At 45.6% G+C, this 20239-nt stretch overlaps 1 protein-coding gene across 3 annotated transcripts in view; it reads left to right on the forward strand.

Moving 5' to 3' along the window:
- Window positions 1-1346: 1346 nt before the first annotated feature.
- The window catches only part of LOC127582431 (KN motif and ankyrin repeat domain-containing protein 1-like), a 53486-nt gene continuing 34593 nt past the window's right edge, over window positions 1347-20239 (forward strand). The window contains exon 1 of one of the 3 annotated variants that reach the window (XM_052037677.1): window positions 1347-1848. The gene's annotated coding sequence lies outside the window, so the exon portion shown is untranslated. The remainder of the gene's footprint in view (window positions 1849-20239) is intronic. The other 2 variants (XM_052037676.1, XM_052037678.1) reach the window with 2 other exon arrangements.

Raw genomic sequence — 20239 nt, forward strand, 5'->3', positions numbered from 1 at the left:
TCTCCACCAACATATTAACATTAGAACCCTATCAAAGTGGTCAACAAATTAACAATGCCAATATTATCCCTGCCTAACAACATGCAGCCTGTATATTGCCCAAAACATTAACAATGCCAACCCATAAACAATATCAGCCCATTAACACTGCTAACATACAGTATTAATGCTGGTCAACCCGTTACTAGTTAATACTAGCAACTCATTAACAGGTGAAAAGTTAACTGCAATCCTATCAAGCAATGCAAGCCCATTAGCAGAACCAACCCATTAAAACTGTCAAACTACAAATGCTATCAACCTATTTGGCACACTGCCAAATGAGTAACTAGAAGTCTATCAACTCTGCCAACTCATTAACACTGGGTGATCATGAACACTACCAAATCTTTAAAATACTAGACTATTAACACTGGCCAACATATTAACACCATTAATCCAATAACATAACAAATCTGTCAATACCAGCAATCTATTAACATCAGCCAACCTACCGATACCTCCAGCGTATCATAGCTCAACCAATTCATGCCTCCAACTATTAACATTAGCCATCATGTTAATATTGCCAGCTTATTAACTGCACCACTATGTAATATGCCTGTGCTTTAATCTGACTAATCTAATAACACTGTCATTATATTAATACTATCAGACTATTCACAATGCCAACAAATTAACACAGCCAACCCATTAACACTGGTGATTAGTTAACTGCAAGCGTATTAACGTTTCCAGCCCATTAAAAAGCAAACCTAATAACATTGGATAATATTTTAATTCTGCCAACCCACTACCACTGGCAGATCCATGATCAATCTATGAACTCTGCGACCTCATAAGCACTACCAACCCATTTACTCTGTCATCCCGTTAATATTGTTCAAGTAACTAACACTGTCAAACATTAACACTGGTCAATCCCTCAACCCTGCCAACCTGTTAACACTGTCAAACCTATTAAAATGAGACCGTTCATTAAAAGAACCAATTGAAATTTGCCACTCTATTAATACTGCCATTAAAATTACCAACACAATAACATTGCCAACCTATTAACATTGTAGGACCATTAACGGTGACTTAATCCCTTAGCACATTGATATGGACAAACACACCAACAAGTCAACCTATTCGCACTGCCTTTTCTGTTCGCATAACCAACCCGTTATCGCTGCCAACTACGAGTGCGCGGTTACTGCCAGAGGATCAAGACCCTCAGTTTGGATTTTGCTCCAGATTCCAGTCTCTTGTGTCTCCAGATTGCCGCAGTTAACCTGTTAACATAGACAGTACAATAAGGCTGGGAAACTCATTCTCTCCTTCAATCACTGACCAAAACAGAGCCCCTGTAACAGTGACGGTGCGCTGAAGGATTGTCGGACAGTTTAAGGCTGTCAGTTGCGCCAGCAGGACCTGTACACCAGCATTGGGAGCGGGCACTGGGGTAGTTCTGCCGCTGGACTGACTTACAATGTCAGGGAGCGATGCAATAATGTACCACTTATTATGACAGAGGGGGAGGAGACCAACCCTCGCCTTCTTTAGCCTGTATCTGAATGGTCCCGGGGTGGCGGGCTCGGTAGGAAGCCGAGGGAAGTGAACTCAAATCTCAGGCACGCGTCGTGGGGAAAGGCAAACAGGCGCATCCGGGCGTTTCTCGCTGATCCTCTTGAGTTGGGGCAGAACTCCTCCTTCTGCGGGACATCTGTTCTAGTGCTGGGACCTCCGGTCAGACGCTCCTATCGCCAGCTGCTGCAGGGTTGGGAACCTGGACATAAAGTGCGTGGTTTCGGCAAAGCTGAGTAAGGACGGTTGTCTCCGGGGAAGTGGAACCGACCGTTTTCTGTAAGAGCGTTCCCGGCTGGTTGTGAGTGAGAGACATCCCCATCAGTGATGGGGCCGTGGCTGGGACACCGGCTCCTGGGCTCAGTTATTAACGGGCGGGGTTGGGCAGGAGGGGGAATGTAGAACTGTCTGAAACCCGGGGCAGGAAGTGACTGTGCAGATGCCTCGCTGAAACCCACAGGAGAAAAGTGAGGAGCTGACTGTTGAAATGCTGCTCGGGGTTTCGCTTCCTGACTGAGCCTGTATATAAAACGACGCAAAGGCTCGAAACTCCTGTCTCTGATATGATAGGTATTCCCGGGACGCTGATGTAAGGCGTGTGACAGGCAGCGGGATTATTAACTGCAGCTCAGGTGTATACTTGGCAAAAGTATATAGTAAACTGTAGCTCTGATGAGCAACTGGTGAAGGTATTCTGTGAGTGTGATGTATTACACTGCCCAGGTGCCCAGGATGGGTGTGGGTCTGTGTGTGTGTGTGTGGGGGGGTGTATTACACTGTACAGGACGGGTGTGGGTGGGGGGAGGGGATTACACTCCACGGGACGGGTGTGGGTGTGTGTGTGTGGGTGGGGGGAGGGCATTACACTCCACGGGACGGGTGTGGGTGTGTGTGTGGGGAAGGGATCACATTCCACGGGACGGGTGTGGGGGTGTGTGTGTGTGGGTGGGGGGAGGCATTACACTCCACGGGACGGGTGTGGGTGTGTGTGTGTGTGTGGGTGGGGGGAGGGCATTACACTCCACGGGACGGGTGTGGGTGTGTGTGTGGGGAAGAGATCACATTCCACGGGACGGGTGTGTGCCCACCTGTAATTGCTTTGGAAACGCTGTACATTATTCGTAGCAATAAGATGTCCAGTTGTTGTTCACCTTATTGTGAGATTGCCGAGGAAGCTTTGGTAACGCTGTTACCCTGGCCCTGCCGTGCTGGATGAACAGCGTGAATTCAGCTTGACACAACCACTGGCCACACCACTCATCGCCCATCACCATGCTGAAATCCGCATTCTTCACGCCATCTCCCACGGGAACACTCCTTCCCCGCTGCACAAAATGCAGAACTGTTCATCTTTCGACTTCCCTCCCAAATTCTAGAGGTTTGGAAAACTCGCGCATTATCGGGGCGGTGGCATTGAATAGGGGGAAGGACGTGGCGGATGGGCCGAAGAGCCGAGGTGAGAGCAGCCGCAAACAGAAAAGCAGGGAATTCCTTTTGAAGGCGCCAAACTGCAGATGCAGTGTAGAGGGCGATCCCTGGGCTAGATCAAAGCTCAGAACAGATTTCTGTGGAATAAGTAGAGCAGTTTGTTGAAAATAGAGAGATCAGAGTGTGCAGGAGGAACTGGTCCGGGTCTGAGGCCGGCCTGGCCGAGTGGTGAATGGTTTGTTCCTCTGTGGAATGGGTAAAGAGCAACGGGGGGGGGGGGGGGGGGGGGGCGAGGATCGGACCCACCCGGCTTCCGCCTCCGCGCCCGTCTCATTAACCAAAGGTGGGGTTCTAATCAAGGGGATCTCCTGAGATCCCCACAGAGTGGTTTCCAGCACCTGCGGTTCTTGTTTTGACTTTCGGGGCCTTTATGTGGGACAGTAGAGTTGCTGAGCAACCATTCCGGAAATGTATTTGAATGGTTTTAATTTCACCGTTTGACCTGAGCACTCTTCAGCCCAACGGGAGATGGTAGAATGGTCCAGGATAGGAGGCCATTTGGCCCATTGCGCTTCCACCGACTTTTTTGCACGAGTCTTTCACTTGGCCTGGGCCCATCGCCCTGTCTCTGTCGTTGTATAATCCGGTGTGAGCCCGGAGTTTCTGTAAGTTACTGTTGAGTTGCGTCTTCCGTCCTTTCACACACTTTCTCCTAAGGAAAAGGAATCAAAAACTAGAGGGCTTCGGTTTAAGGTGAGAGGGGAAAGATTTAAAAGAGACCCGAGAGGCAACTTCTTCACGCTGAGGGTGGTGTGTATATGGAATGAGTTGCCAGAGGAAGTGGTTGAGATGGATACAATAACGATAGTTAACAAGAAAACATTTGGATAAGCACATAGATAGGAAAGGTTTAGAGGATAATGGGCCAAAGGTGGGGAAATGGGACTGGCTTGGGTGGGCTCTTTGGTTGGTACTGGATGAGCTGTATTACTCCGTGACTTTCAGACAGTGTATTCCAGATCAAAACAACTCGACTGAATAAAAACATTCTCATCGCACCTCTGGTTCTTTTGCCAGTTACTGGCATGCAGAGAAAACAGTTTCTCCTTATTTATTCTAATAAAACACCTCATTCACGTTGCCATGAAATCTCTCCTAAACTTTCTCCACTCAATCCATTTAGAACATAGAACAGTATAGCACAGTATGGGCCCTTTGGCCCATGATGTTGTGCCGACCTATGTAAACCTTATCCCCATTCTATCTATCCCCGTCTCTACTTCACCTCCCATAACCTTCTATTTTTCTTTCATTCATGTGCCTATCTGAATCTCTTAAATGACCCTATCGTATCAGTCCCTACCACCACCCCTGACAGTACATTCCAGGAATCCATCACTCTCTGTGTAAAACAAAACACCTCTGACATCTCCCCTGAACTTTCCTCCATGCACCTTAAACGGGTGACCTCTAGTCTTGGCCATTGCCCCCCTGGGGAAAAGATGCTGTCCGCCTACTCTGTCTATGCCTCTCATAATCTTATATACCTCTAACAAGTCTCCTCTCATCCGCCGTTGCTCCAAGGAGAAAAGCCCTAACTTGCTCAGCCTCTCCTCATAAGACATGTTCTCCAATCCAGGCAGCATTCTTGTAAATCTCCTCTGCACACTCCAGAGTTACCACATCCTTCCTACAATGTGGCGACCAGAACTGAACACAATATTCCAGACGTGGTCTAACCAGGGTCTTATAGAGCTGCAACATTACCTCTCTGCTCTTGAAGTCAATCCCCCGGCTATTGAACACCAGCACACCATACGCCTTTTTAATCACCCTATCAACTTGCGTGGCAACTTTGAGGGATCTATCTACTTGGACCCCAAGGTCTCTCTGTTCCTCCATACTGCTAAGAATCCTGTCATTAACCATGTACTCTGCCTTCAAGTTAGATCTTCCAAAATGTATTACTTCACATTTCTCCAGATTGAACTCCATCTGCCACTTCTCTGCCCAGCTCTGCATCCTGTCCAACTCCCGCTGCAACCTCCGACAACCTTCTGCACTATCCACACGACCCCCAACCTTTGTGTCATCTGCAAAGTGACCGACCCACCCTTCCACTTCTTCATCCAAGTCATTTATAAAAACATTCTGTGCGTTACTCCAGATTCCAGCAGCTGCAGAATCTCTTGTGTCTGTGTTTGTAATGATATTCTGTGTCTTCTTGTGAAACTGAACATAAATTAGTTAGGAACTGAGCCATTCTTCGGTTTGCTAAACCTAATTCCCTGTAGGCAGTACAGTGAGCACAGTGTCCCTTTGAGAGAGTGCAGCGCTATTTTAAGAGTCACATTATCTTCTATGGGCTGGAAGAAATGACTTAAGCCAGCGGGTGCAGAAGTAGGGAAGTCTTTCCTGAGGACATGCAGAAGCGGTCAATATCATAGTGATGCAATCCAGCCCACCGCAGTCTCCCTCACAAGGAGTCGGTGGAGAACCACCACTGAGAGTTTGCAGGCGCGGATTGTGTAAAGTTCAACGCCGGCTGAGTTGCTGAGAGAATCTAGTCCACCCACCCTCCCAGACCAGCCCCACCGCACTGTGACTGGGGTGGACCCAGCTCGGTGTGGAAGGTCGTGCCCGCACTGGGGAACGGGTTCGCAGGGACACTGTTGACGGTGGAGTGCAGGAGGTGGATGATTGAGGGTTCCCATGCCCGCACCTTATCCCTGGAGCGGCACTCAGACTGTGACCAGCTCCCTGTAGGAGATTGGGAACACACACCGGAGGGAAGCTGGAATCGGATGCAACTGTGATTGAAATCCTCGTTTCTCTCAGTTGTTGCAAGTTACACTAACTCGTTACTGTGGTGGGATACACACGAGCTTCCATTTTATCAGGAGAACGGAGAAACGGTTCTGCAAGAACGGCACCATTTGTATGCATGTTACATATACAATCCGCTCTCCCTGGTTCTCTCGGGGAGTCTGTCGGACACCGCACCCTTTGGCGCCAGGCAGAGAGAGGAGGCCTTTTGGCAGGACAGTGTGTTCAAAACAACCGAGGCTGCCAGTATTTTACTACATTAGGACATTGTATTTTACAGTAAAAATAATGACTTGCACAAGTCCGGGGGAGACAATTCATTGCATGTGAGATCTGATCTCTGCTGCAGCCTTGGTCTTCCTCCAGTTCTCCCTATCAAGTCTCCAGTTCTCCATAACCTCCAGGCCCAATTTCCCATGTCCTCCAGTCCCTAGATCCACCGCCACCCCCCTCCCCCCCCCCCCCCCCCCCCACTGGGTCTCTCCAGTCCCTGATTCACCCCCACTCCCACCCCTTGGTCTCTCAGTCCCACGCTGCCCCCCCCCCCCCCGCGCCGTCTCTCCAGCTCCTTGTTTCCCCTCTCCAGTGTCTCCAGCCCTTGGTTTCACCCCCTGCCCCTGTATCTTGTAGACCCCTGTTCCCCCCCCCCAACCTCTCTGTCTTTCCAGTCCCTGGTCTCCCCACCACCTCGTGTCTTGCAGACCCCAGTTCCCCCACCCCCATTTCTCTGTGTCTCTCCAGCCCCTGGTTCCTTCAACAGCCCCCTCTCCCCGCCCTGCACCCCCTCGTGTAAGCCCAGTCCCTTGTTCCCTCCCGTTCCCCCAGCCCCTGCCTCCGTCATCCTTCAGTCCCCGGATTTCCCTGTGCCTGGCTCTTCCGTCCCTGAGTCCCTGCCTCTCTCGTTCCCTGACGCAGCGCCATGACTGATCCTCAGTCCTGGCAATCCTCTGCCTCCAAAGTAGCTCCACCCTGCTCTTGTGGACTTGTCTTTGAGTATTTTGATGCAGTCAATTATTGTGATCATTGTAGAAAGTGTTCCCCCTTTTGTGCCCTAACAAGCAAGGTTTACAGTAACCAGGGCACAATTTGCTTCTGACACATTCTGCATTTCTTTGACCAATGGCAGGATGGATGCTTGCTGCCTTCATTGTTTTGTCCTTGCATTTGTGAAATATACCCCAGTGTCCCTTTACAGAGGTCAAGTGAAAGCTTTGCTAAATATTTTTCTAGTGGTCAGTGAGTGAGTCTGCCGTATATCCTGATCATGCCAAATCCTGCCCTCACTAGTGACACCCTGAGAGAGTGGAAGGGGAGACTTACAACAGCTGGTATAAGGCTGACACACCACCTGTTTGAATCAGCTGAGACTTTCTGCTGAGTTTCTTAAAAAAAGAGAGAAAATGCTGGGACGATACAATTGAATGAAAAAAAAGTTGTTATAATGTGTTGAGGAGTGGCGTTGACACTCAGTCCTGTTCTTATTACCCCAGTTAAAGCATTCCTTCTGCATGATGGATCCCCTGGTGCTTGGCCTCACCCTGTGGTTGAATCCTTTCCTGAGAAATGCAGCCCTAATGTGGTTTTCTGGGGCTTTTTGTTGCTGGGAATGTTGTGGGCGACACACTGCAGCTGTTATAAGATGTAACATTTGGGAATGTGAACTTTCATCAGAGGCTAATGAGCCAGCAACAATGGAACAATGAAGGAATGCCAGATTTTTAAAAATGAAAGTTCCCAAAGTGGCAGGGAATCAATAGTCGCCTTGATCCAGGCCACAGTGGTGACTTGTGAGAGGGACACAAGTGGAGAGAACTGTGTAGCTGGACAGAGATAGTACACAGCCTGAAGAATGCTGGTGGTCTCATGAATAGAGCAGTTGTGAGGTATTATGAGGCAACTGCAGTATTGATTGTTTGATCAGATAGCTATTAGTTTGCAGGATCTCTCATTGGTGAACATTTCTACTCACTTTCCTGCTGTTGTAGTTGGATCACCTTGTTCATTCAAAAATTTTGACTAGATCCACTTATGTACTGGAAATAGAAAAGCCCCTCATTTAAAAGTTGTTCAGTTGGAAAAAGCCTTCCGGTATTTCAAAGCAGGAAGGACTTGTGCTCATTTGTCCACACTGTGTGTGTGTGTGTGTGTGTGTGTGTGTGTGTGTGTGTGTGTGTTGAGAAGGGTACTTCTGGCAGGGAGAACCATTTCTGGAACTGGAGGTGGGCTGGTTGCAGACAGTTATGGTGAAGCCTGGCTAGATGACCATAAGAACATAAACAGAGCAGGAGTTGGCCACTCAGCCCCTCACACCTGTTCTGCAATGAGATTATTGCTTACATTTACTTCAGGGCCACTTTGTTGCTCTAACACTGTATCCCTTGAGTCCCTTAATTTCCAAAAATCTGTTGATCTCTGTTGAATGTACAGAGCCACTGAACCTCTACAACTCTCATGGGTGGGAATTCCAAATAAATGTATTCTCATCTTTATCCTGAATGGATGACCCCTAATTTTGAGACTGTGAACCCTGGTTTAGAATCCAAGCACAGGAGAAACATCATCTCTACCATGTTAAACCCCAGAAAAACTTTATATGTTTCAATGAGATCATCTCTCATTCTTCTGAACTTGAGAATCTATGTAATCTCTCCTGATGTGACAAACACCCCATCCCAGGAACCAGTCCAATGAACCTTTGCTGCAGTTTATTTTTTGTGCTGGAATAACTCAGCGGGTCAAGCAGCGTCTGTGGAGGAAATGGAATGGGACCCTGAATCAGGACTGACAGTGTAGTCAGAAGGTAGCCAGAGAGGGAGGGGTGAGCAAGAGGCTGGTAGGTGATGAGGAACTCCCTGAGAGAGAATGATGGGCAGATGAAGCCAGGTAGGGGAGGGGGAGAGGGAGGTGTTGAGACAGGCTGGTAGGTGATGGATGGAAACATTAGGAAAAAAATGGGTAAATGGAGCTGGGTGGGGAGGGAGGTGGAAGGTTAGAGATAGAGGCCGGTAGGTGCTAGGTGGAGGTGCAACACTTGTTCCTACACCTCATCCCTCACCACCATCCAGGGTCCTAAACAGCTCTTCCTGGTGAGGCAGGGATTTGTGTGAATCTCCTCCAACCTGGTCTATTGCATTTCGTGCTTGTGATCTGGCCTCTATATAAGTGAGACCAGGTGTAGATTAGGCGACCATTTTGCAGAGCACCTGCACTAGGGCTGCAGCAGCCATCCTGAGCTTCCGATTGCAGATCATTTCAATTCCCCTTCCCATTCCCACAATGAGCTGTCTGTCCTCGGCATTCTCCACTGTCAGGGTGAGGCCAAGTGCAAACATATTCCACCAGGGCAGCCTACAACCTGATGGTGTGGACAGTGAATTCTCCACTTTCAGGTAACTGACTCTCCCGGTGTTCCTTCACCAGTCCACCCAGAGCCTCTGTTCACCTTTTCCATCCCTTCTACCCCCTCGCCTCCCCTCCCCTCTCATCACCCAGTCATCGCACTCCCACACGTGGTTCCATCTGTCCATCACCCACACACCTATCTACCTGGGTTTCACCTTTCCTATCCCTTCCCCCACCTGGTTCCATCTGATACCAGAGATCCTTACCAGGCAAATCCTGATTGAAGAGGTGGCCCCAGAATGATCCTGAGAAGAGCCATCAATGTTTTTCTTCTAGTATACACCAATGTTTGGGGCATCCATGTGACTCATTTACTTTATCTTGTTTTATGGGATTTATATTTAGAACACTTTCATTCAGTTTCTTTGTTGTGAGATGCAGTAATGTAAATCTTGGCACTCACTATCTGAAGTAATGGAGTTGTGATAGCCATATCCACGGTCTGAGAGGAGTCTGACATTGATCTACTTGCCACTAGTTTGTGCCCCACCAGTTTGCTTTTGATGAGATTCCACAGTCCCGCTCTTGTCGTCTTCCATAATCCTGACATTAGTGCTCCCTCAACAGTGTGGACCTTTGATTGTTTTTAGGTAGATGAACTATCTGTAACTGTTAAGCAGTGAGGGAATGATGTAAGTAGAAATACTAATGCCTTGGAATAGCACAATAGTGCAGATTGGTTTATAAAAACCCTCAGATGTAAAAGGATAATCGGTGTCATCAAGAAATATCGTTCGTGTCTTCTGGAAAATGTGTGCTGCACATGGAGTTAAATATGCAACAGATATATCCCTTTAGTGGTGTTAAAATAAATGAAAGAGACTGAAAGATATTAATAGATTTCCTGCTTCACTTCCTATTCAACTGAACAATTACCTATTTTAATATCATTAACAGGGCATGCATGCTTAATGGAGCAAATAATGCACCTAATTATATAACTAAAATAATAAAGTCAAAGGAAATGGGGCTCAAACTCTGGTCAGATATCATCTTGAGAACTACTCCAATCATAACACAAAGGAGATAGTTGTAACTAATGGCAGCACAGAGAAAAATCAGATTTTTGATCTCTATGAGGAAAGGCTTGGGGAAATTGAAGGACATTCCATCTATGGAAGATGAAGAGAAGCACCTTCACACAGAGGTACAGATGGAGGTAAATATTATAGAAAAGGTGAATCTGGAATACTACTTCAGTTTAGGCCTTGGATGTTACAAGAGGCCACACAGTAATGAAAATCAAATTTGGAACCCATATTGGGAAACCTTCACAGTAAAAATAACCCACACATGGAAAAAGACTCAGTTAAAGCCCTAGAAGCAAATATCATAATCACACATGGTTGAGGCTGTAGGATTGGTTCTATATATATTTATAAGGAAAGATGGGATATCTGACCTTATCTATATTTTTCTCTTTTGATTGTGGAAGAGCTTGTAATCCTAACGAATTCTTTCAAGCAGATGCTGTATGTTTGTTTGTGAAAAGATATTCTCATTAAAAAGAAAATTCCATCTGGCATAGAAAATCTTTGTCCTTCAAAAAGTTACAGGAAAACATTTAAGGTAGCTTGAAATATCATTTCCACTCTCTTTTGTGGGAACTCTGCAACTGCCTGACAGAAGGATGTAGTCTGAGCCACTGCATTGTTTTAATACCAGATGTTTCCTTTGGAGGGTGAAACTCAAAACAATTGGAATCCATGACCCTGTGCTTGTGATTGGGAAAAGCTGCAGCTTGTTAACAAGGGGACTTGTCTGCAACTGAGCATGAAGGGTGAAGAGTGATACAATCCCCTCTTTGGGGAGACAGATCTGTCCTGTTCCTAAATATGTTTTAGCTGGATTTTTTTTTAATAATTACTTGCACCAAGAAACAAATGGGCAGTAAGTTGGTAAGGGTATTTTGTTGGTAAATTGGTTTTAGTGACATTGTTCCATGAACACACTGGATGCTTGAGCACAGGAAATGACAAGGTGTAGTTTACGTGCTCTAAGTCAGGATGTTACTGCGCTAGTTTCCAAACCATCGTTCCAATATGCACAGATGTTATATGGCCATGAATTGTGGGTGAGATTGTATTCATTCCAATTCAATTTCCTTTTCTTGGAGATGGTTCTACTGATCCTGCACTACTGGTTTGACTAAAAGCCTGTGTGAGTTTAGGTAGTTTCATCAGATCATTACTGGAATATTCAGCTATGGCAACCATCATGGGCATTCTTGATCTTGATTTCACCCCATGTTCACAAATGCATGCATTCCACCAGGAATTCCTGGATAGGGATCAGTTTTATTTTCTTCCTTTGCTTAACCCAAGGGGAATTGTGACCAATGCCAGAATTCTGGTGGAATTTTAGCAAATCTTTAAGGAACTTGGGATCTTCCTCAGCATGGCACATTTTCCTAAAATTTACCATGCAGGTAGCTTGAAATTGTGTGACTCATTCCTAAACTTAAGTTCAGCCCAATATGATGCACCCTCCACTGACAACAAAGCCTCTATCCCAGCAACCTCATCTGCATTCAGCCTGATATTTGGACAGGTGCATGGATAGGAAAGATTTAGGGGCAAATGGGCCAAACGCGGGCAAATAGGACTGGCTTAGATGAGCCTCTCAGTCAGCATGGACCAGTTGGGCCGAAGGTCCTGTTTCCCTGCTGTATCACTCTATGACTCTAACTGGACATTTGATATTGAGATTGCAGGACTGAGATTGCATGAATGGTGAATCACTACTTGTGCACAGCTTGCACTATAGAATATTATTTTATGGCTCATATAGTTGAGATTTGCATGAGCGATCAGACTTGTCCATCATACTCATTGAAAACCCCAGTTAGTTTGTGTTCATGTTCCTCTTTACCATTCCTGTGAGCAGGGCCTGTCAACCCTGGTGCATAAGGTGAAAATATATTAGTGGCACAAGGGACACAAACTGTACTTCAAGGGAATCTGCATTGCTTAATGAAGATCACCTCAGAGAGGAAATTAGTGATCAGTATAGAGAACTCTTTTTTGATGCTGACAAAGTTATGTGTATTTCCTGTTAAATATTACAGCACAATAGATTCCACAGGATGTGAACATTTAGTGCCTCTGGGAAATATGTAATTTACAGCAGTAACCCTTCCCTTATCTGCACCGGTAACCCTCATTGTATTATTGAACTGTAGATGTAGAGAGCAAACAGATCTGTGTTTATCTTATTCTGGCTAAGATTTTTCTCTCATTTTTATTTTATTTTGTTTTACTCTGTATTATTGGAAAGATGTTCTTGATTTATTTTGTGTGGGAGAGGGATGTTGGAGGAAGAAACACCGTTCTGGCCTGGAGATGTTCCTTCAGCAATTCTTTCTCGGAATATAATCCTTTTCATTAATGGCTGCTGTCCAACTGGCTTCAGATGCTATTGCTAGGACTCTGTTCTATTGCTGGCCCAGCAACGTCATTGCTACATTGTTAGGCAGACATGCTCCCCACCCTGACAATCTCTTCAAACAAATGACTGCTGCACCTAGGCAGCCTAACTCAGACAGGTGCCCCTTCATATCGATGATCATTTCTACACGCTTTCTGAATCAAATTGCTCTTTTTATGAATCTCATCACCTGAAAACCATTCCAAGTGTTTCTTATGCATGGGACTCCAATTCCATTCTTTACAGTACTATCATCATTTTAGCATTGGATCTAGGTTCCAACTTTCTTTCTCAACATGAAAATGGTAAGTAGGGGGGCAATGAAAACTCAGTCCCAATTTGCAGAGGTTTATGGCAAATAACCAAGTTGTTCTGTAGGATTTTTGTGTAAAATACCTTTAGAGTGAATTGTTAACCAGCAGCAGAAATGCCAAGCTCTGCATTTTTTAAAAAGTAGGGTGCAGCAGGAAATCAATCTAAGGGGGAGAGGGTCTACATATTGACTTTCCTTATGATTTTTCTGCCTCATCAGAAGTGGAAGCTTCATCTTCAGTGAATGAGTGAAAACTTTCTAACTGTACAAAGTTGCTCATTGTGCACAAAGTTGAATGAGGCAGTGTGAATTTTGAGGTCTGGTTGGAGTTGAGGGGTTAATTAATTCTCAGAGAGCAAATTTTCTGCATGTCTTTCACCACCAGATTATATTGCAATCTGTGACAGCAATCAACAGGCATGAAGCGTTGCAGGTGATTGAAGTGATAGGAAGATGAAGACCAGCTCACTGTGCCTCTACACACCTTCCAGCAACACTGCACAGGAAACAGTATCCAATAAACATAGGGGTGTCTCAGGTCTTAGAAATAACATTTCAGGCTGCATGCAGATTAGGGACTGTGGAGACTCAGGAAAGTTCAGGAAGGCAGTAGTCTTTGTTCAGGAAATCCCTCTATTCCTGTGATAGTTTAATCTTAGTGTCTAACCCAGGAACCATACCCCAGCAATGTTCCCCTTCACTCCGAGGACACCTACACTGTTTGTGGCGATAACTTTCTACAATGTGGGATAGATTCGGAACAGATCTTGTAGCTTAAAACAGGGCACTTTGTGTGAATAATGTGAAAACATACACCATCATAATCTGTAATTTATTGGCCTGGTGCAATCAAACCACAGGATCAAATCACAGAAGGGCATTTTGAGAGCTAGACATACCTAAAACTTAGTGAAGCTGCATGAATGTTAATCAGCAAGCAATAATCAGAGCAGAGATCCTACAACCAACAGATCAGATCAAAACTTTGTAGTTCTGTCATCAGATACACTTGAATGGTGGTGGGCAGTTGTAGATGATGAATAACATGGTGTTCTTCACTAACCCCGGCTGGACCACACACATAACCATGGCCCTATATCCTGAAACTCCTCCCCAGTAGCACTATGGAAGTAACTTCACTGGAAGGACTGCTGCAATTCAAGAAGGCAGCTCAGCACCACCAGTTAGGATTGGCCAATAAATGGTGACCTTGCTGGTGATGCCCAGATCATGAAAAATGAATAAATAAAATAAAAATCCCCAGACCATATTCTGGCAAGGTTGCCCTGAACCATTTTCTGGCAAAGTCCCAGTGACCATATTTCAGTCACGTGGTTGGAACTAAAGAAAAGTCCAAATGAGAGAATGACAGAACTCAGAGTTCTTCAGATTTTCTGATCCCAATTGGTTAATCAAAGGGGCTTGGTTTGGGCTTTACCTCAAACTACAAGGCAGAGCAGGCAACAAAACAACACAAAGGGATCATGGAAATTCTGTCCAACAATCTGCTGGAGGAACTCAGTGGGTTGAGCAGCATCTGTGGGAGGAAAGGAATTGTTGACGTTTTGGGTTGAAAACTGTCCTGATGCAGGGTTTTGACCCGAAACATCGACGATTCCTTTCCTCCCACAGATGCTGCTCGACCCGCTGAGTCCTTCCAGCAGATTGTTTGTTGCTCCAGATTCCAGTATCTGCCGTCTCTTGTGTCTCCATGGAAATTCCATTGTTCAGTGGCTGAGCTGGTAAAGGAAGAGCAGAAATTATTGGCTGGGAATCACTCACTGTTCTGTCTTGGTGGCTGCTTTTCATTTAGGTTGAAGAATATTGATGCTCCCACGTCTGTGGGAGGGGTCTGTGAGTTAAATAAAGGCTTTAATGTCTGACTGAGTGCAGCTCCTTGGATATTCTTGTCTGAGTGGTTAGCCAGAGGCTGGTTAGAGCTACACTACTGCAATTACCATCCAATCCAGCCCACTCAACAGTATTCCATTAAGGAAATGCCTTCACATTTTCTCTACCGAATGAGATGGATTGTCTGGTAACCCTGTGACAGTCTGGTTTCATTCACCCTTTGGCTAACTACTAAGAGTATATAAGGAGGAGCAGTGTGACACTGAAACATCTGGTTAACTCACCAACCCCTCCCACAGTTATCATAGAGTCATGGAAACAGGCCCTTCGGCCCATCTGGTCCGTGCCAACCAAGGTGTCTTCCTGAGCTAGTCCCATTTGCCTGCATTTGGCCCAAATCCCTCTAAACCTTTCCTACCCATGAACCTGTCCGAATGTCTTTTAAGCCACTATAATTGTACCTGTCCCTACCAGTTCCTCTGGCAGCTCCCTTCATATACCCACCACCCTCTATGTGGGGAAAAAAGTTAACCCTCAGGACCCCTTTAAATGTTTTCATTCACTTGAAATAGATGTCAGGAAAGAAGAGCATTGCTATGCTGTGATGGTCTCGCAGCTGAATAGCTGGATTGCTCTCCCTGTTCCCTCTTGGGAAGATGGGTCAGGTAATAATACTGTACCAAGCAAGCAATGCACTTCAAGACAGGAGAAGAGCAAATGAAGGAAAATATATCTTCAAATGAACTTAGTTTCATGCTGTGCTCCCAGTGGCATGTTGTCACTTGTATGAATAACACTGGAGATTGGAATTTCTGATTGTGTCAGTTAGATGTCAATAGCCATCAACCCGATGAGGCCGCATTCCAAGGAGTGGGTCTACTGCTGGGAATTAATTCCAGCCACAGTTTGACTGAGAGCTTAGCACTGTTAGATCACACCTGCCTGTGCAAGTCACCCCAGCTGGCTTTGCTACACAAGCTGCAGCAATCATTTGCAGAGAATTTATCTGGGTTCAGTTGGTGAGTTATTGCCACAGTTTGGTGTTTCTCAGGTGTGTGATCTACACCAAAGTCTGTAGTTATGTTTTCTCACACTTCAGGAATAGGAGTTTTGTTATCAGCAGGTATGTGGAAGATGGAGGTCGGTTCTGAGAGGGATTCACTGGGTGCACATCTACCCCACAACTCATACTCACCAACTTTTATCGATGCACCATAGAAAGCATCCTATCGGGATGTATCACGGCTTGGTACGGCAACTGCTCTGCCCAGGACCAGAAGAAACTGCAGAGAGTTGTGGTCACAGCCCAGCGTGTCACAGAAACCAGCCTCCCCTCCTTGGATTCTGTCTTTACCTCTCGCTGCCTTGGTGAAGCAGCCAACATAATCAAAGACCCCACCCACTCAGGTCATTCTCTCTTCTCTCCCATCAGATAGAAGATGCAGGGGCCTGAGGGCACATACCACCAGGCTCAAGGACAGCTTCTATCCCACTGTGATAAGACTATTGAACGGTTCCCTTATACGATGAGATTGGAATCTGACCTCACAATCTACCTTGTTGTGACCTTGCACCTTATTGTCTACTTGCACAGCACTTTCTCTGTAGCTGTGACACTTTACTCTGTACTGTTATTGTTTCTACCTGTACTACATCAATGCACTCTGTACTAACTCAATGTAACTGCACTGTGTAATGAATTGACCTGTACGATTGGTATGCAAGACAAGTTTTTCACTGTACCTCAGTACAAGTGATAATAATAAACCAATACCAATAAGCCATCCGCAGTGCACTGACCTAAAATGTCCAAGCTATTCACATGATACTCAACAACCTAAACAAGTGGTGCTCAGCTTCTTCTTACAACTGGGATTGTATAACATGGGTACTATGTAGATTACAGCCCCCTCTCCAGTACCCCATCAAGTACAGCCAATCGCATGCAACATGGGGTTTGCAGACTGTAACTCCCCCTGCACAGTGTTTCTAATACAGCTCAGTGTCATTTTATTGGATTTGCATAGTTTACCCGGTCTGAGCCAGCTGTTAAATTGAATTTGATCTGTATTAAAACAAGGCAGCTTGACAAGTGCTGGAAAGTTCACTTCAATGAAATACAGTGGGAGTGAAGTCCGCTGTCAGCTTTGTGGTTCAGGGAGACCAGCCCCAAAGGCCAACACAGAAACATTGTGTAATGTTTGAAGCTGTAGGGAACAAACCATATCATGGACTTCCAACATCCAAACATCCTCTAAGTCAATTAATTTCTTTTGAAGTGTAATCATTATTGTTTTGAGGACAAACATTGCGGCCAATTTGTGCACAAGAACTACAGTGAGACAAATGACCAGTTAATCTCTTTTAATTGGATGATGTGTTAACTACAGTTTATGGAAAACTCTTCTGCTCTTTGAATAAGCCCTTGTATGTCCACCTTGGCAACTGTTTCAGTTCTCTTCTGAATGAGGGATGAAGCTCCGAGATTTGATGTTGATCCATTTCTGGAATACCTCTGTCCTCAAGACTTGAATACAGTGACAGACAGCATGAGGCATGATAACAGCAGATCACACTGGACTCTCGTGGGCTTGTCTGTATTTGCCACCCATCAGCATTTAGTAATTCAATAGTCTAGGAGCCCCTTTTAGAAAGAAGGTTATTTTCTGCTTAGGTAGCCCCTCAGGATTGAAGATAACTTGCTTCCACTTTAGGCACCTCAGTACGTAGAAAACTAATGAGCCCACTGTGGGAACTGTGGACTCATTCATGGATGGGGCAGGAGATAGCTGACAGGGCAGGTGGGAGGTGGTGCACTCTCCATTACTAACACAGGAGATCTGCGCTGGGGACAAAACAGTCGCCCACCTCTTTGCGGGCTGTGGGTTTGCGAGGAGGGTGTGGCGAAAGATGCAGGGGTCCTTGTCACAGTTCATCCCCGCAGCTGCGTAACAGAGGATTCTCTGATCTATGGACTGTTCCCGGGGGACACACAGAGACGGACATCAACTGCTGCTGGAAGGTCATCAACTCGGTGAAAGATGCCCTTTGGTCTGCCCGAAACTTGTTGGTCTCCCAGCACTGGGAGATGTCCGTAGGGGAATGCTGCGACTGGCACATTCCAGGCTGCAGGAGTACGTGCTGAGGGACGCACTGAAGCTGGGCGCAGCCAGCGCGAGGGCTCGGTGGGGAAGGACTACAGTTTAGGGTTCTTCTGCCACTGGAGAGGGAGGGGCAGAGTCAGGCGAGAAAGCCCCTTAAATATTGTAAATACGGGATTGGGGTATCACCCCAGTGAGCCACACGAGTGTCATTGGTGCTGTGTTTTTTATATGAAAAGGTAACACTAATCATGGATCCTTACACAAATGTAAAGGTTTGCACTGTTTTATTGTTGTATACAGTTTGTTTTTTATGATGAATAAAATTTATTTTGGAATAAAAAAAACACAGGGCCTCTATATGCTGCTGATATATAGCCTCAATCTCTCAATACCATCTCCAAATGCTCCTTCTCCACTTTGACTGCTCATGGTTCAGATTTCCAAGAGTCAGTGAAGATGTTTTGGGGGTGCTGTAAATATGTTTACACAACACTCATCTGCCTTTCACCAGTGAATCCCATCAGAGTTGCCGGTTTTATTCAATGGCACAACTTCTTTAAGCTGAAAGTGAAAAACAAACTGCTGAAGGAACTCAGCAGGTCAAGCAGCATCTGTGGAGGCAGAGGGAGAGTCAATATTTTGGGTATCCTTTTTCCTCCACAGATGCTGACAAACCTGCCGAATTTTGCTCCAGATCACAGCATTGGTATAGGTATTGGTTTATTATTGTCACTTGTACTGAGGTACAGTGAAAAACTTGTCTTGCATACCGATTGTACAGGTCAATTCATTACACAGTGCAGTTACATTGAGTTAGTACAGAGTGCATTGATGTAGTACAGGTAGAAACAATAACAGTACAGAGTAAAGTGTCACAGCTACAGAGAAAGTGCAGTGCAATAAGGTGCAAGGTCACAACAAGGTAGATCGTGAGGTCATAATCCATCTCATTGTATAAGGGAACCGTTCAATAGTCTTATCACAGTGGGGTAGAAGCTGTCCTTAAGACTGGTGGTACATGCCCTCAGGCTCCTATATCTTCTACCCGATGGAAGAGGAGAGAAGAGAGAATGTCCCGGGTAGGTGGGGTCTTTGATTGTGCTGGTTGCCTCACCAAGACAGCGAGAGGTAAAGACAGAGTCCAAGGAGGGGAGGCTGGTGTCCATGATGCGCTGGGCTGTGTCCACAACTCTCTGCAGTTTCTTGTGGTCCTGGGCAGAGCAGTTACCGTACCAAGCCGTGATACATCTAGATAGGATGCTTTCTATGGTGCATTGGTAAAAGTTGGTGAGAGTCAAAGGGGACAAACCAAATTTCTTTAGCCTCCTGAGGAAGTAGAGGTGCTGGTGACCTTTCTTGGCAGTCTCTTGTGTCTCTTTCTTTAAGGTGAGACACTGGCACATGGTGGGAGCAGAGAGAAGCTGACCTGGAGCTGGAGGTTTGGCAACAGGAAATTTACTTTGGAGCTGGCTTGGTGTTTTCTTGTGTAGTTCATGCCTGCATCAGTAGTCAGTACTGTTAGCGAGGTTAAAGGAAGCACCTCCCTGATTGTTATCTGTCTGTGCAGCTGGTGTTAGTTAAAAGCAAACTGAATCTTAACTGTTTGACAGACTGGCAGCAAATTGTGGACATACTGGGAGGGGACATGGAGAGATCTTGTGCTATGTGGAGAATAAATTGAAGAATAAAAGCTAGTGAGAAGTGGAAATTTGCAAATGTTCTCTGCCCAACTCCCTAACCTTGCTCTAACTCTGCAACTAAATGCCATCTCATTCTTTAAAAGCTAACTTAGAAAATTACTGCCAAACTCCTAGCAAAATTTGCCAGACTTTACAAGACATTAGCATTACTATCAAATGTTTTAATTATTCCAATAGAAATATGGATCTCTCTACTTGATCCCACTCCGTCACTAAAGCTCAGACTCGAGATCCCACAACTGCCAGCAAGATGTTCCTTGCACACCTGTGATCCCCGGTGATAATTAGTGTTTAGGTAGTTTAATTCAACCAATGTCATCTGTAATAAAGTGACTAACCATTAGGCATGGCTCAATGGGAACTAAAATGAGATGGAGAACTTTAAATTTATTTTTGAACAAAGATAATTTTTTGTGCTCATTGGGGTAATTTTTCAATTGCTAATGAATGGAACTGAGTGGGAATTGGGTATAGAACTTTATCCAAAGATTTCCCATTGCAAAAGAAACTGGAAACCCTCAGGTGTTGATAGGAGACTCCCCTGTGCATTGTTCCATCAAGGCTGCTCCTGTTAAGTAACTAACCCTCACCTGTGGCTCAATGGGTGGCACTTCTGAATT

Source organism: Pristis pectinata, chromosome 24, assembly GCF_009764475.1.
Source record: "Pristis pectinata isolate sPriPec2 chromosome 24, sPriPec2.1.pri, whole genome shotgun sequence".
In the NCBI taxonomy this organism is placed as follows: Eukaryota; Metazoa; Chordata; class Chondrichthyes; order Rhinopristiformes; family Pristidae; genus Pristis; species Pristis pectinata.